Source organism: Meleagris gallopavo, chromosome 2 (assembly GCF_000146605.3).
Source record: "Meleagris gallopavo isolate NT-WF06-2002-E0010 breed Aviagen turkey brand Nicholas breeding stock chromosome 2, Turkey_5.1, whole genome shotgun sequence".
In the NCBI taxonomy this organism is placed as follows: domain Eukaryota; kingdom Metazoa; phylum Chordata; class Aves; order Galliformes; family Phasianidae; genus Meleagris; species Meleagris gallopavo.
In genome coordinates, this window is record NC_015012.2 from 79,040,449 (window position 1) to 79,054,416 (window position 13,968).

General features: G+C 39.6%; 1 long non-coding RNA gene across 1 annotated transcript; it reads right to left on the reverse strand.

Annotated features, from left to right (window-relative positions):
* Positions 1 to 5,948: 5,948 nt before the first annotated feature.
* Positions 5,949 to 13,445, reverse strand: LOC104909913. Its single transcript, XR_792679.2, has 3 exons — positions 12,891 to 13,445; positions 7,269 to 7,631; positions 5,949 to 6,047 (listed from the first exon to the last, which is right to left on the reverse strand). It is a non-coding gene; the product is annotated as an uncharacterized LOC104909913 (long non-coding RNA).
* Between the last annotated feature and the right edge of the window lie 523 nt (positions 13,446 to 13,968).

A 13,968-nucleotide genomic window follows, 5' to 3' on the forward strand; every position in this document is an offset into this window, starting at 1 on the left:
GCTGCCGCTGGTGTTGCTTGGAGCCAGGGCCGAGCATCTGGCCAGCTCTGGGAGGAACGTTCCTCCAGCCCCACAGCACAGGGTGGGCTGCACTGGCACATGTTTGGTTGGTGGGGAGAGGGGAGAAAGCCTTCCCCATGTTGGGGTCCTGGGGAAACCATGGCAGGCAGCTGCACTCAGAAGAGCAAGGGCAGTGCTGCTGGCACGTCCTAAACAGACACTGCAGGTACACATGTGCTCAGGCAGCATCACAGCGTCCCGAGAGGTGGAAGGACCTCACCTCGAAGGGCTCTCAGCCGCTCCATCATAGCAGGATATCTCCAGATAGACACAATGCTCTCTCTGGGTCCACTTCCTGCACGTCCCACAAGAGACTGGGCCACTGCTCCCACCCCAAGGGTGTGAGAGACAACAGCTGTGACATCACTGCGGGGTGTCATCTCACAGAGAATGACATGCCCTGGGCTGGGGACCAGACAGCATGCAGGGCAAGCTTGCAGGTACCAAAACTCAGAATATTTTTGTGAGGCACTCGGCTCTGGGGTGGACATGTTCCAATACAGTCATTAAAATTAATAAGTTCAATAAGCAGTTTCCTCTCAACTCAGTACACTCCAAATACACTTTGGAGTCTTTTGGATAGATACATGGTCCCCGTCAATATAAACAGAACAGCACAGCCAAACGGATCTAGCAAATTGATAGTTTTCTGCTCAAAAATATTTTTTACATTTGGGATGAAAATTCAACTGCCATATCTACCTTATCTATCTTGAATACTTTGTCTGCATCCATTCCATCCAGCTTCTTACTGAATACGGATTTTTATTGGCTAGAAAACCTTCTCCCAGGTGCAAGCATCATAAATAATAGCCTGCAGGGCAAGCTTGCAGGCCCCAAAACACAGCATGTTTTTTGTGAGACGTTCGGCTCTAGGGTGGACACGTTCCGTGCCAAAGCAGGGAATCACCTCAGAGGGTGTGGGAGAGCCCCTGTCTGGGAGAAGCTGCTGGGAGCCAGTGCCCAGCATTCTCTTAGTGACTGGGGACTCCATGCTGGGAGGCACTGAGGCCCCCATTTACTGCCCAGACAACCTCTCCAAAAGCTTTTCTGTCTTCTGGGGCGTGTGTCAGAGACATAAAGGAGACTCCACCGCATCTGATCAAACAAGAAGACCATCATGTGATTGTTGTCATTCAAGTAGGGGCATGGGAGGCTGCCACGAGGAAATGGCAGAACATCAGAAAGGGATGTTTGCCTCCCTTAGAAAGATGCTAAAGAGGTTGGCAGAGACCTCACTGTGGCCTTCCAGTACTTGAAGGGAGCGTATAAATGGGAGGGGTAATGACTGTTTACATGGGTTGATAGTGATAGGACAAGGGGGAATGGTCTTAAACTGAGGCAGGGGAGGTTTAGGTTAGATAGTAGGAGGCAGTTTTTCACACAGAGGGTGGTGATGCACTGGAACAGGTTGCCCAAGGAGGTTGTGGATGCCCCATCCCTGGAGGCATTCAAGGCCAGGCTGGATATGGCTCTGGGCAGCCTGGTCTGGTGTTTGGTGACCCTGCACATAGCAGGGGGGTTGAAACTAGATGATCTTTGGGGTCCTTTTCAACCTAGACCTTTCTACGATTTTAAGAAAAAAAAAAAGTATTAAAAACTAGTAATTTTTCACCATCATCAACTACGCAGTCACTTAACTCACTGAGAGTTCTTGTCTCTGTTTAACAGAAAAAATGACCCTATAAAGGATTTTTCTCCTCTGATTTTCTATGAATCTGTGATAATATCAGCAGTGCACGGCAAGGCCAGTTCTAAGTGTTTTGAAACTGGTTTGACTTTCAATTAGCTTAAAAGGGCCGCGGTTGTGCCTTTTTGCTCTTAATTTTGAGATAGTCTTCATTTAAATTATGGAAGCATGAAGACATAGCAGGGAGATATGTTCCTGGTGAATTTTAATCATGGCAAATCTTTTCTAAAAATTTGAATTAATTTTTATTAATGCAAGCTCTCAAAAAATAGAGTTATTTAATTTACTAATAGGAATACATTTACAGGGTCTAATTGAGACAACGATAGAACCATTCACAGCGACATTTTAATCTGTGATAAAGCCCTATGATAATTTTAGGTGTATTTGTGGCTGGAGTCACAAAGTCATATGAGCAAAAGATATAAGATCTAGTGCATAATTATTCATTAATTTTGTCCATGGTAAAACATAGCAAACAGGAAAGTTCAGTACTGTCACATACCGTGTGGTATCACACCAATAGTTATCGTACTGCAGCCGGTATAGTATAGTTGAAAGAAATGTTGAGCAACAAAGAAAATTTTGCATAAGTAGATGCAAATTTTCTTAGCATGTTAAAGATGTGTTTTGCAGGAAATCCTGGAAGTGTGATTTGATGTTAGTCTCATGTAGTTAAATATCAACCCATATTCCAGCTACACTCAAAATCAATCAGTGTTCTACTTTGTAACACATGACCCAAAGAATTCTAAAAGTCAGTGCAAAATATATAGGTCCTTTCACCAGTGTAGATCAGAGTCTGAATTTCCTCTTTAGGGGAAGAAGAGTGTAGAGAATTTCTATAACAGGAAAAATCTTGTATTCTTCCTCAGACCATCTGACACATTGCGCTGGGGAACAATAACTAATTTGTAGGTTGGATAAGTGCATATATATGATAGAACTTACATATACACATATGCAAACACAAATAACATATGCACTGGACTAATGGACTGTGCTAATCTAATGTTTTCCAGATTATTCACTTGAAGATCACTGACTTTATATATATTCACTTGCTTAGCAAATTCCCCATCTGGTAGTAAAGGCTTCTCTAATTTGTGAATTTATAATATTATTTACACAAATTCAAATGCTAAATTGTACACGATAATAGAAAATTGTAACATTTTGCTTATTGAATTGTAGTAGTACTTTTATTTCTGCCCAAGATATTAAAAAAGAACAAAGGACTATTTTTGAGGTTCTGCATATTTTTTTGCAAAAGTTACATATTTCCCAGTCATTACTGATCCATGCCTGGAGTATTACTTTCAGATATTGTAGAGAAGGAGCACTTGTTTTTTATCAGGCTTTGCATTACTCTTTCTGCTGTGGCATCTTTTCTATTTTTCATGTTGTCTCCATGGGACCTTTTATAATGCTAAAATTGTTCAGAGTGTTTTCTAACAGCTTTATGTTTAAGCATTATAAAATGTCTTTCTAGATTGGTGGCAACCTGGATTCTTTCTTTTCTTCTCAAGTATTATCACCAGTAATGAAGGCTGTGTTAAATAAATTCCATTTTGGGATACCTTGCAGCCTCCCTCTCTTTTGTGCATGATTTGCTGCATCTTACGTAATCGACTTTTCAGTTCACAGTAAACCAGAAAGAGAAGAATTTACTCACGCCTCTCTCTCTTGTTTCAACAGACTCTTAATATGGCTGAAGATCTGCTGTGTATATAGGTATGATAGCAATTCTGTTTGCCTTCTGTCCCTCGTTAATGCTAAAACACAGAGCACATTTTTGTCCCTGCAAAAGTTATCCAGAAGCATTATATATATATTCCAAGCCTCATGACTACTACACCTAATACTCTGATAAATACGTGTTTATAGGCACCAGACAACTTTCAGTGCTTACAACAAATCTTGTAAATTGTAAAAAGCATTTAAACTGAATCTTTTACATCTGTGAATGCTATAAAAGACTGAGGATAAATTTTAAATAAAAGCTGTTACACAATAAACCTAGTGATGTTTCCCACACAAGTCTCTATTTTGTTGCTGTGATACATGTTCAAAGGCAAAAGCTTCAGCTTTTATGCCTTTACATTTAGGACAGATACGTAAATATATTATTCTTGTCTTCCAAAGTGAATGACTCAGTATTTATATCCCTATATGATGCATAATATATGTTCATTTTGCATCCTTTTGTCACTGTAAATCTTTTTATGAAGATTTTGCTTTCAAGTGGGAACACAACTGGAGATTTGCAAAACCAAACTATAGTTTAACATTGGTCAGCTATTCTGTAAGAGAGGGCAGATGTGGAGGAGAGATCATATCAACCCAGAAGAAAGAGCCACAGAAATGTTAACACAGTGTGGGGCCTTTGGCTAACTAGACTGCATAGATGTGGGGACCGAGCTGCTATTTCTACTAAATGTTTGTGGTTGTATTAGGCTGTATTTTTGTATGGATTGCTCTAAGAAACTTATTTGTCCTTTTCTAAAAGACAAAATATCTCAATAAAGCAGAGGCCCTATATGGGCCAAAAGAATAAAATTCCTCACATCCATCACAGATTTGTATGTTCAGCGTGTAAACCATAAAGTGGCACTGATAGAACAACAGTCTGGTATTTCTTAGATTTCCTTTGTTCTTCTGAAGGGAAAAATGCTAAAGGAAGATGTAAAAATGTGCACTTCTGAAATACCACACAGATGCTAGGTCACATTTGGCCATGGGATAATACCACTAATTTTTCTAGCAAGAAATTTTGTTCCCCAAAAAGAAGAGACAACGCTAAACGTGTCTGTCTACTCTCTGGAGATGAGAGAATCTCTGGCACTGACATAAAGTGGTACCATACACAGAAAGCCACATCTTCCTGGCTTCCCAGCCCACAGTCTTTTCGTGAGGGTACACAGATGGATAAAGGTTTTATTTATTAATAATAATTGCCTAAAAATAGACATACAACAAAATTCTTCATCTGTAAAAACCAGAATGTCTTAGGAACAGGAGAAGAAGGAAGGAAGTTAATAATGAAAAAGAGAAGGCAAAGAATTGAGCACAAGGAGTGGCCAAGTTCAATATTTCTAGAAGATCAGATTGTAAATTGAGAAAGAAGAAAGGATCCAATTATGGATCAAAGACTAAAAAACTCTGGCAATAAATTAAAGTGATGACAAAGAATAAAAATTGCAGTGGTGTTAATCATGTAAAGTTATGCGAGGTTCGTAGAATCATAGATTGTATTAACACAGTCAGAGCTGTGCACTAATTAGTGAAGTGAAACAGAACTGGAAAGTCATGCAGGAACCATGAGACAGTACACAGATGTTGGTAAAACGTATACAAGAATGATTTTTCCTGCAGTTTTATTTTATAGTATGGGTGCTGATCATGAGTGAATGAGGTTGTCTATATCAAATCGATTAGAAGTGCTTTGCTGATATTTTCTTCTCTAACCTCAGACTACTTAACTTCATATTTGACAATAATTCACTCCCTCTACATCCTGCCATCCTTCTGCTGACAAGGTCCAAGTTAGATCAACCGATCCATCGAAATTTGGCTTTAGAATTGCAGAGTTCAGCAGATTATAATCACAAAAGAGACAATTACAATGGGATTAAAAATGGCCACTCTAAGAGGTCCATGATTTTAAGGAGACCAGATATCTGGCATTGTCTGTAGCTTCTAAAACACAGTTGATAGCTTAAGAGGGCCCTATACGCTCACTGCTATGCTAATAGCAGACCTAAATATTTTGCAGAGCTGCCACACCAAGAAGGGAGTGTTCCACAAAGTAGCATTCAAGAAACACTGATGAAGAAGTTTAGGACACAACTATGAAATTGCTTTTCACTTTCAGAGTCAGATAACTAAATACAACCTTGCTAACTAGACACAATCTTGGCCAGAATGCTTCAACAACCACTCCATTTCAAAGTAATTTCAAAGCATTGAGTTAATTGAATGTCGTCCCCATCAAGCTTACATTTTTCTCATTCCACTGACTTTGTGAAATTGCTTACTTATGATTTTCATTAGTCTAAGACCAAATTAAACTCTAACACATCATATTTTTGAGATGGATCGTATAGGGGCTCCTCCCTTTGGAATGACAGTTTTGCAAAATCTGCAGTAAATGCAGGTGACTATTACTTTTTAACATGATTTGTTGCCTACCTGCACATCTAGATGAGAAACTTGTAGTGATTCTCTGAGGATATCCAGATCTTCTGCTCTTCTTCCTAGATTGGCTGGTCTCTCTAACTGTACACCAGCTTTGGACCTGGTAAGAGTAAATATTAAGGAAAGAAAAAAGAACTATTCTGTCATTAATTTCTCTTATTTTTCCAATGAAGTTTGAACTTTCAGTAGATGTGGAGAAGGTGACTACAATATATCAGCTATAAACACTGGTAAGGAGAAAGATTAAAAAGTAGACAAAAACCAGGAAAAGAGCAATGAGAAAACTTCACATATCTACTTTAGAGTTATTCCTAAATGTATTAAATGGATCAGGTTTGTTTCAAGCCAGTTCAGCAAATTCTGGCAGGGTAAACATTGGAGAGTGCTTCTTAAAGCCTGGAGATTTGAGGGCCCCCAGTTGAGCTATCAGATGTTCTAGAAAACAGATCGGCATGATGAAAGCTTCTGAATATGGGTGAGGTGATTCTGGCTACAGCATTTCTTAGGGGACTCAAAGAGGCCATGTCTTGGGTACTCTGAACCTCAGTGCTGCTGAGCTCACCAAGGTCCAGTGCCAGAGAAATATTATGCAGAGTAGTTTGGGAAGATACTCAACACTGTCATTCTGTGAAATGTTAAAAACATATGTGCTTTCCTGATTTTGCCAAAGGGCAACATGTGTGGGATGAGAATATCAGCTTTATCTGTAGCGTGTAGGAGAACTGCACCCCTATTCTGGCCTGCGGTTTCTCACCACTCTACTTCAAGCAGACAGAAGGAAGGACCATCAGCCTCTATGAAAAAGAAAAATGGAAGACAAAAAAAGAAAAAGCACAAAAAACTACAACCATGAAACCAGACCAAACATGCAGAAATGCATCTTCCTGAGACTCTGCTATTTTTTCCCAGTATGTCCACAGTCTGTGCTGTTTGCTTTGGCTCAGAGAACTCAGGAGGTCTGTGTCATCCTCACACACTTCCCAAACTAAGATATTACAAGTCTGTCCTTCCTTCTCCTTCATGTTCTTCTTGAAGTTCCCTCTCCTTCACAGCATAAGTAGTTTTTCTCTAAATTTCCACCTGACACCATGACAGTGAAATTTTCTGTCCTGCCCCCTGATCCATTCTCAATAAATATTTATTCTAAATGAACATAACTAATTCCACAAATGGAAAAGTATTTCTTAAAGCTACTGCTGTCTCATTTCCAACCACATCACACAGACAGATGAACACCACACACACTACATCTTCCCTGTATGATATGGCAGCAGACCTGTCGCATGGCACTGGAGAAGAGAATGAAATAGCCACTACTCACCCTTCTGCTTCATGTTGCAGACATATGTTTCTGCCTTTATTTGCAGTGTCATTCACCTGCATGGCAATCACTTCTCTGATGATAGTGGATACGTTTGGTATAGACTGGCCAGGCCTTTCCAGACCAAGGAACTAACAAATAATGTAATTTTTCTGGCCTTTAAACTCTGTCAAAGTGGTGTCATGGAGCGAATATAGTGAAGGTAATTTTGGCCACTGTCACTTTATAAGCACCTTCACGCCATGGCCTTTCAAAGCTCATTCCAGCATATTGGCTTGATTGATTGAAACATGAATGTGTCCTTCACAAATGACAACCACAGACCCCTGAGTTACTCCAGGATTTCTTGTCCTTGTTGCTCATCTGAAAAAAGAATCACAATTTCCTTTATCAGACAACTACCTTTTATCATGCCTGTTTTGCTCCATGTCATAACAAATGCATGACCTGTAAGTCTTACAATGATAGCTGTGTGTACAACAACCTCTGTTGGTTAAAAGACTGACCTATGCTTTATTAATATTTATAGATTTAAATTTTTAATACACAACAATTCTGCATTATTGAATAGGTGACTTCCTGCATTTTAATGGTTATGGAATAGGAGTGGGCTCTTTGTAGTTAATGTTGCAATACATTTTTCATTATTAAATATAAAGTTGCTACCTCTAACCTCCTCAAACAAAATACCCTCAGAAAACATGTTGGTACTATGGTATAAATTCTCTCAGGAGGTATAGAATTTATTTGTGGCCAGTTTGCCTAAGGGATTTATATTTATGGTACATGAGAGTTTCCCATAGTTGGAAATAGTTAATAAGTTTCTCTTTAAAGTTGCTAAATTATTAAAACATCAGTTTGGGATCACTTACTCAGTTTTGAAGATGACTAGATTCTTATTTGCAAATCGATCTTCACATTTTAGAAGGTGAATGCTGCCAAAATAAGATATTCCAAATATTTAGTTCTTGGATTAGGATTGGGATGTAGATTCAGGCTTTTGTAAATTTATTTTGAAAGCAAGACCTTTGGTAAGATCTTTAATAATAGCTGCATTGTAAAGTAATTGCATTTTAGAGGACAACTTGGGATTTCCTAGGAGTTATATAAAAATATGGACCATATGGCATAAGATAAGGTCAGCTCATTCTTAGGAAAAAAACTAAGCAATTAGTCACAAGTCAAGTTCTAATTCTTCTCTGCCAACTAAATATTCTATGAATAGTGTCAAGGTCCAGTTTGTGTGCTTTTGTGATAGTAAGACCTTCAGTGGTGGCATACGAACAGTGAAGAAGAGTTTCTCTGGAATAACAAACTTGACAGCGTTTCACCATTAGATGGGTCGGGTTGTTCACAGGCTGTTATTGCAGTAAGGACTATTGCGTGCTTCAAAGAAAAGAGTAAATCCAATGATTTTCATTTAGGAAGGGATGCTCCATGTGAATACTACAATCACAATCTAGTCTAGTATAATCAATAGGCCATTTTCTTAGAATGTCTCTTAATGTCAAATTTGTACTGCATAAAAATTAGTCATGTCAAGGTTTTTTGTTCTCAAAATCTTCAATATGGTTTGAACTAGGGTTGTTTGGATTTTTTTAATGGTGAAATACTCATCTTGAAAAAGATGTTTCCCATATTAGCCTTCTTTTATGTTTCATTCTAATTTATACTTTCAACTATAACTGAGTACATCTCCAGAATATATATATGCCAATGAACCAAAGATTCAGCTGATGGATTTGCCATCAAATTCCTTATTTGCAGGATATCACGGCTGTGTTTACCTACAACAAATGTAAAGAAAGCTATAAATCTTGCAGTCTGTGCAGAAGAGTTGATGTTGCTTTGAAAGCCACTCACACTAATTGAAGAAAATTGGTCATATATATGATTATGAGATACAATTCAATATTCAGAATAGTCAATAATTCAAAACTTAATGTTATGAATTAATTTGGATCATGTATCATCTTAGAAGTTGCATGACTTCTCCAGTTTTAGAAAATAAATCGTCACCCAGAATTTGGAAATGGGGCAAACTATACAATTTTGTGATCTACCCTGTTGTATACCCACAGTCTAGTGACAGTCAGATGAAAGTACTCGCACACAGTAACTGAGGCAGCTAATAAACATTTCATTACACTCAATGACAGAGATCACGTTACCTTTCTGATGTTTTTTCTTATGTTTTCCAATAGAAAATTGATAAATAAATGTGTTCACAGAGAGAAACAACAAATACCACTACACTGTGATGATATATTTAAAGAAATTATAATTACTAATTAAATATTTAAAATGTGTTTCTCTCTAAGTTCTGATTTCACAGCCCCTGAAATCCATCCCCAGCTGTGAAGCTCAATTTCACTCCATATTTTTACCTTCACCTGCAAATAAATATTATTTTTTTATGCATGAGTAGATTTAATAACCTAATGAAAGATCAGAGTTTCTGTATATATGGAATATAATTCATGTACGCCATTTTCCAGAAGTGTATGAAAATGCAGCAACACTTCAAGACGGTCACTGCTATATTTCATTTCTGAACACCATATGAAATAGCAAGACACCCACTCTCATTAGTCAGCGCTGTAAAACAACAGGCAAGAACGCTCTTTCCTTTCATCTTCAGAAATGCAAGCTGGCAAGCTCTCCTGGGGTGTGATTAACAGTTTCTCAGCTGGGGGTACTTACAAATGAAATTATTTCTTTTGCTATTAACCTTTGATGACATCAGTAATTCCCACATCTAGGAGACAACAGTGCCTGGTAATGGACACGGAGGAGGAACACGCATTGATTCACGCTGCAAACGGCCGCACCGAAACACAGACTTTTGGATGGGTTTAGCTTGCAAGTCAGCTGCTAAGCAAACACCAAGTTTTCAACAGCACTCAGAAGCTCAGGGCTCCCCATGCTATGAGATTTTCAGAAACATTCAGGCACCAGCTCCTCTGAAAGAATCTACTTATTGCTTTAGGTGCTGGAAGCAGCTGCAGTCTTCTAATGAGCTGCCCCTCACAGACTTTTCTCAGCCTCAGGGAACAGTGGCTCAGAGGCACCGCCTTGCTCTGCCATTCCTCTGCCATTATTTTCACTTACCCCTTCCCTCACAAGCCTGCGCTGCCTGCCTTTTATTGCTGTCACAGCTCCTTCCTATCTCAGCGGTAAGTACGGTCTGTTTTCTTTTGTGTCTGTCCAGCGGAGTGGTGCTTGAGCATCCTGCTTGAGTCCTCTGGGCACCGCTCCAATACAAGTAGCATCTGCTTGCAAATTACCCTAGTGCTAGGAGACAATGATGTATGACCTTTCACAATACTGGGCGAGGTATCGATCAGCGTCATTGATCCCATGTTTGAGTGACTGTCTCACCCAGGAAGACAAGTGAAGTAAAAAAAGTCTGACAGTGTATGCAAAAGCCCATGTCTGATTGGAAACTTCAAAACCTTTTTTTTTGTTGTTGTTTTTTTGTTTTTTGGCCTGGACAGTGTTAACAAATATCGTACTCAGAGGGGTGTGAGGCCCTAGCACAGACTGCCTGCCCTATCCCTGTAAGCACTCAAGGCCAGGATGGATGGAGCCCTGGACAGCCTGATCTGGTGGGTGGCAGCATGGGTTGGAACTGAGTGGGCTTTGAGGTCCCTTCCAGCCCAAACCATTTATTAATTCTTTGATTTTTTAAATAGTTTTTAAAAGAGCCTTCTCCTATGCAAACAACTGCTTTTATTTGGTTTGTTTGGTTTTTGAATGAACAAGAGACTATTAGGTATCACACAAACCTTTACTTGTGTGAGCAATCCCTAATTACAGAGCCACTGCTCTTCCACATAGGAAACACTTTGCAGATGAGACACAGGACCAGTCAGTACATTTCCTAGGGATATATATGCTTTTCTCTTTTGAAAAATGTTTTTCTAATTTTTAACGACCACCTATAAGAAGCAGCTTTTATTTCTTTGTGTTTCTTTACTGGGACATCATTAGTGGCTTGTTTTATCTTAAGGAGACAACTAAGATTGGCTTCCAAACAGCGGGAGATAAAACTAGATCACCTTACAAGCCAGCTCTTAATATTTCTAGACTCACAATTGTAACATACGGTGTTACCTGAAATTAAATGTTCCGTAAAAATAAGCATTTTTGCTTCTTTTAGAACTGTTCTGCACATACCTACCCACAGTATGACAGCTGGCTAGATGAGGTTATGCAGCGACAACCCATATCTGAAGGAGCACATAGGCAAATTTCTGCTAATGCCATACAGATTCTATGAATAATGGATTTAGCAGGCATGCATGCTAAAGTGGGGTAATGAAGATGTTGTCCTTAGTGAGTGAATTCATGTTAAAATGGGAAAATAACTTCACATATCATTCTTACATCTGCAATTCCAAACAGATCTCCAGTATCACCTGGGCAGGGAGATTTGCAGCAGAATAGGTTTCATCAGAACATCCCAGGTTTTTGGGAGGCTACAACAGAGTTTAAATAGATATTTTCAGATGGAAAGCAGAGCAGCTAAGGAGATGGCAGAGAAATTTAACTATCAGTTCTGCATAAAATGTGAATATTTGGAAAATGTTTTCATAGGGAAGCAGAATGAACAAACCAATGTTGATTCCATGCAAGAGGCTTCTAGTGCAGATGCTCAATTGTCCCAGTGCACTCCACCTCCCAAAGGATATTCTGCTTTACCTCTCATCATAGTGGCACGTGCTATACTGCTTATGAGACATGCTGTGCAGAATTTCTCCAGTAACAAATCAAAATGTTTAATGTTTCTCTTTTTTTTTCTTAAAAATTTCATTTACACATAGTATAAGAAATCTTTCTTTGATAAGGTCAGCAACCCTGCAGTCAGCCTCCATAAAACATCTCTCTTATCCTTGCTGGATAATGCCGTGTCTCATTGCTCCCCTTACCAATACCTTGGACTGCAAACCACTGCTTAGGCAAGTCAATCCTGTCCTTGTGTCCAATCCTTTCCAGCCTCATCCTTAGATTCTCTGTTCAAGATTATTCTTGATTGAATTGATAAATACAGTAGATAAATTAAAACATATTAAGAGCTGAAACACACCTCACTGAAATCCTACTCTCTTTATAATTTGCCACCGTTAGAAGAAAACCAAATAAACCTCCCTCTGCCATCCTGCCACACAAACACTCAAATGTCTGGAAATAAGACACTAGGAAGCCCAGCCTGATCCATATAGAACTGGCATAACCTATAGTCTGTCTCCTTTTCTGCTATTGCCTCCCAATGCCTGATAAAATAGGCACAGCAGAAGCAAACAGCAGCTTAATCAAGTTTCTCTGATTTAGTAAATGTAAAGTTACTTTTTACCTACCACCTAGTTACCAAAGCATTAAACAGGATTCTGGGACACCTTTGTCCATGAATTTTTAGCCTTACTAATAAAGAATTGTGTTATAAGGCATTTTTTCAGCCAAGCTTCCCCCTCTGGGATACCTCCCAGCTTTCTTATCGGGACTCATGCATCGTTCCACCTGCAATGCTTGAGAGCACCAGCCCATGCAACCTAGGCACTGTCAAAAACTGAACACAATGCCAACCCATTCTCTTCAGTGTGTCTGCAGGCTTCTACTCACCTCTGTAGAAGAAGGAAAGTGATTCCCTGCGTAGGCATCTCCACGGTCAATGAACTCTTCCAGTCACCTCTCGCATCACTTGTCAGGGAAATATGCTGGCACCAAATGCACAGAAATGAAAGCAAAAGCCTTCCCTGCTGGACCAATCAAGCCTGACAATTGCCTTGTGGTGGATGCCAGAGAGATTCTGAATATTTTAGCAGAAATGCAGGCTTTTTTCTAGGTGAGAATCTGCCTACATAGGATTTATGCAAACATTTCCTTGCTTGGTCTGTAGCCACCCCTTTGCAGCTAAGCGGTTCAGCGTTATCTCCATTTCTTTACATAATTCTGAGTTTAAAATACTATCATCACCTAAAATAAGAGGAGTTGCAATTACAGTGCTCTCTGAAATGAAAGAGGTGGAAACCAGTTTGACAATTTAAGCTGATAGCTGAGGTACTGCTGCACTAGCGTTTTTGGCACCTGGCCTAGGGAGGAAGTAAACAGAGGGAGGGAAGGGACAAAGAGAAAGAAGGAATAAAGGAGGGCGAGAGGAATCCAGTCCACTGAATATAATATCATGTGTTTCTTATAAAGGGAGCTTTATGATCAGTGAAAAGAGAGAAGTGCTTTCAAAAGCTCCACACTGCCCAGGGGGTGTTCTTGTCCACCAAACATAGGCACATCTCTTCCTTTGCAGAGGTCCTGGTGTTATCAGGGAGCGATGAAGCCCACTGGAATTGCCTTTCCTTCTCGGCGTACACCAAGGCAGCGGAATACAACACATGCTTTCATTCACTTGGACCTGATGCTCTTCTGCTAGAGCAGATGATTCTGTTGAGGGGTCATAAAACTTGGTTGAGAGAATAGGAGAAGAAATTGGTCCCAGAACCTGGCTGCAAGAAAGCATTGGAGGGGACAAAGATTTATATCCACTTGGAAAAACACATCAGAGCCAGTATAGTTAACAGGCTAAATTATTCAAAACAGCCAGTCTGTGAATGTGGTTTGCAGGTCCAAAGTCATGAGTAGTGGCAGTTGCCAAAAGGACAGAGCAGAGTCAGGGCTCCCAAGCTGCAGTCCAACCTTCCAGCTG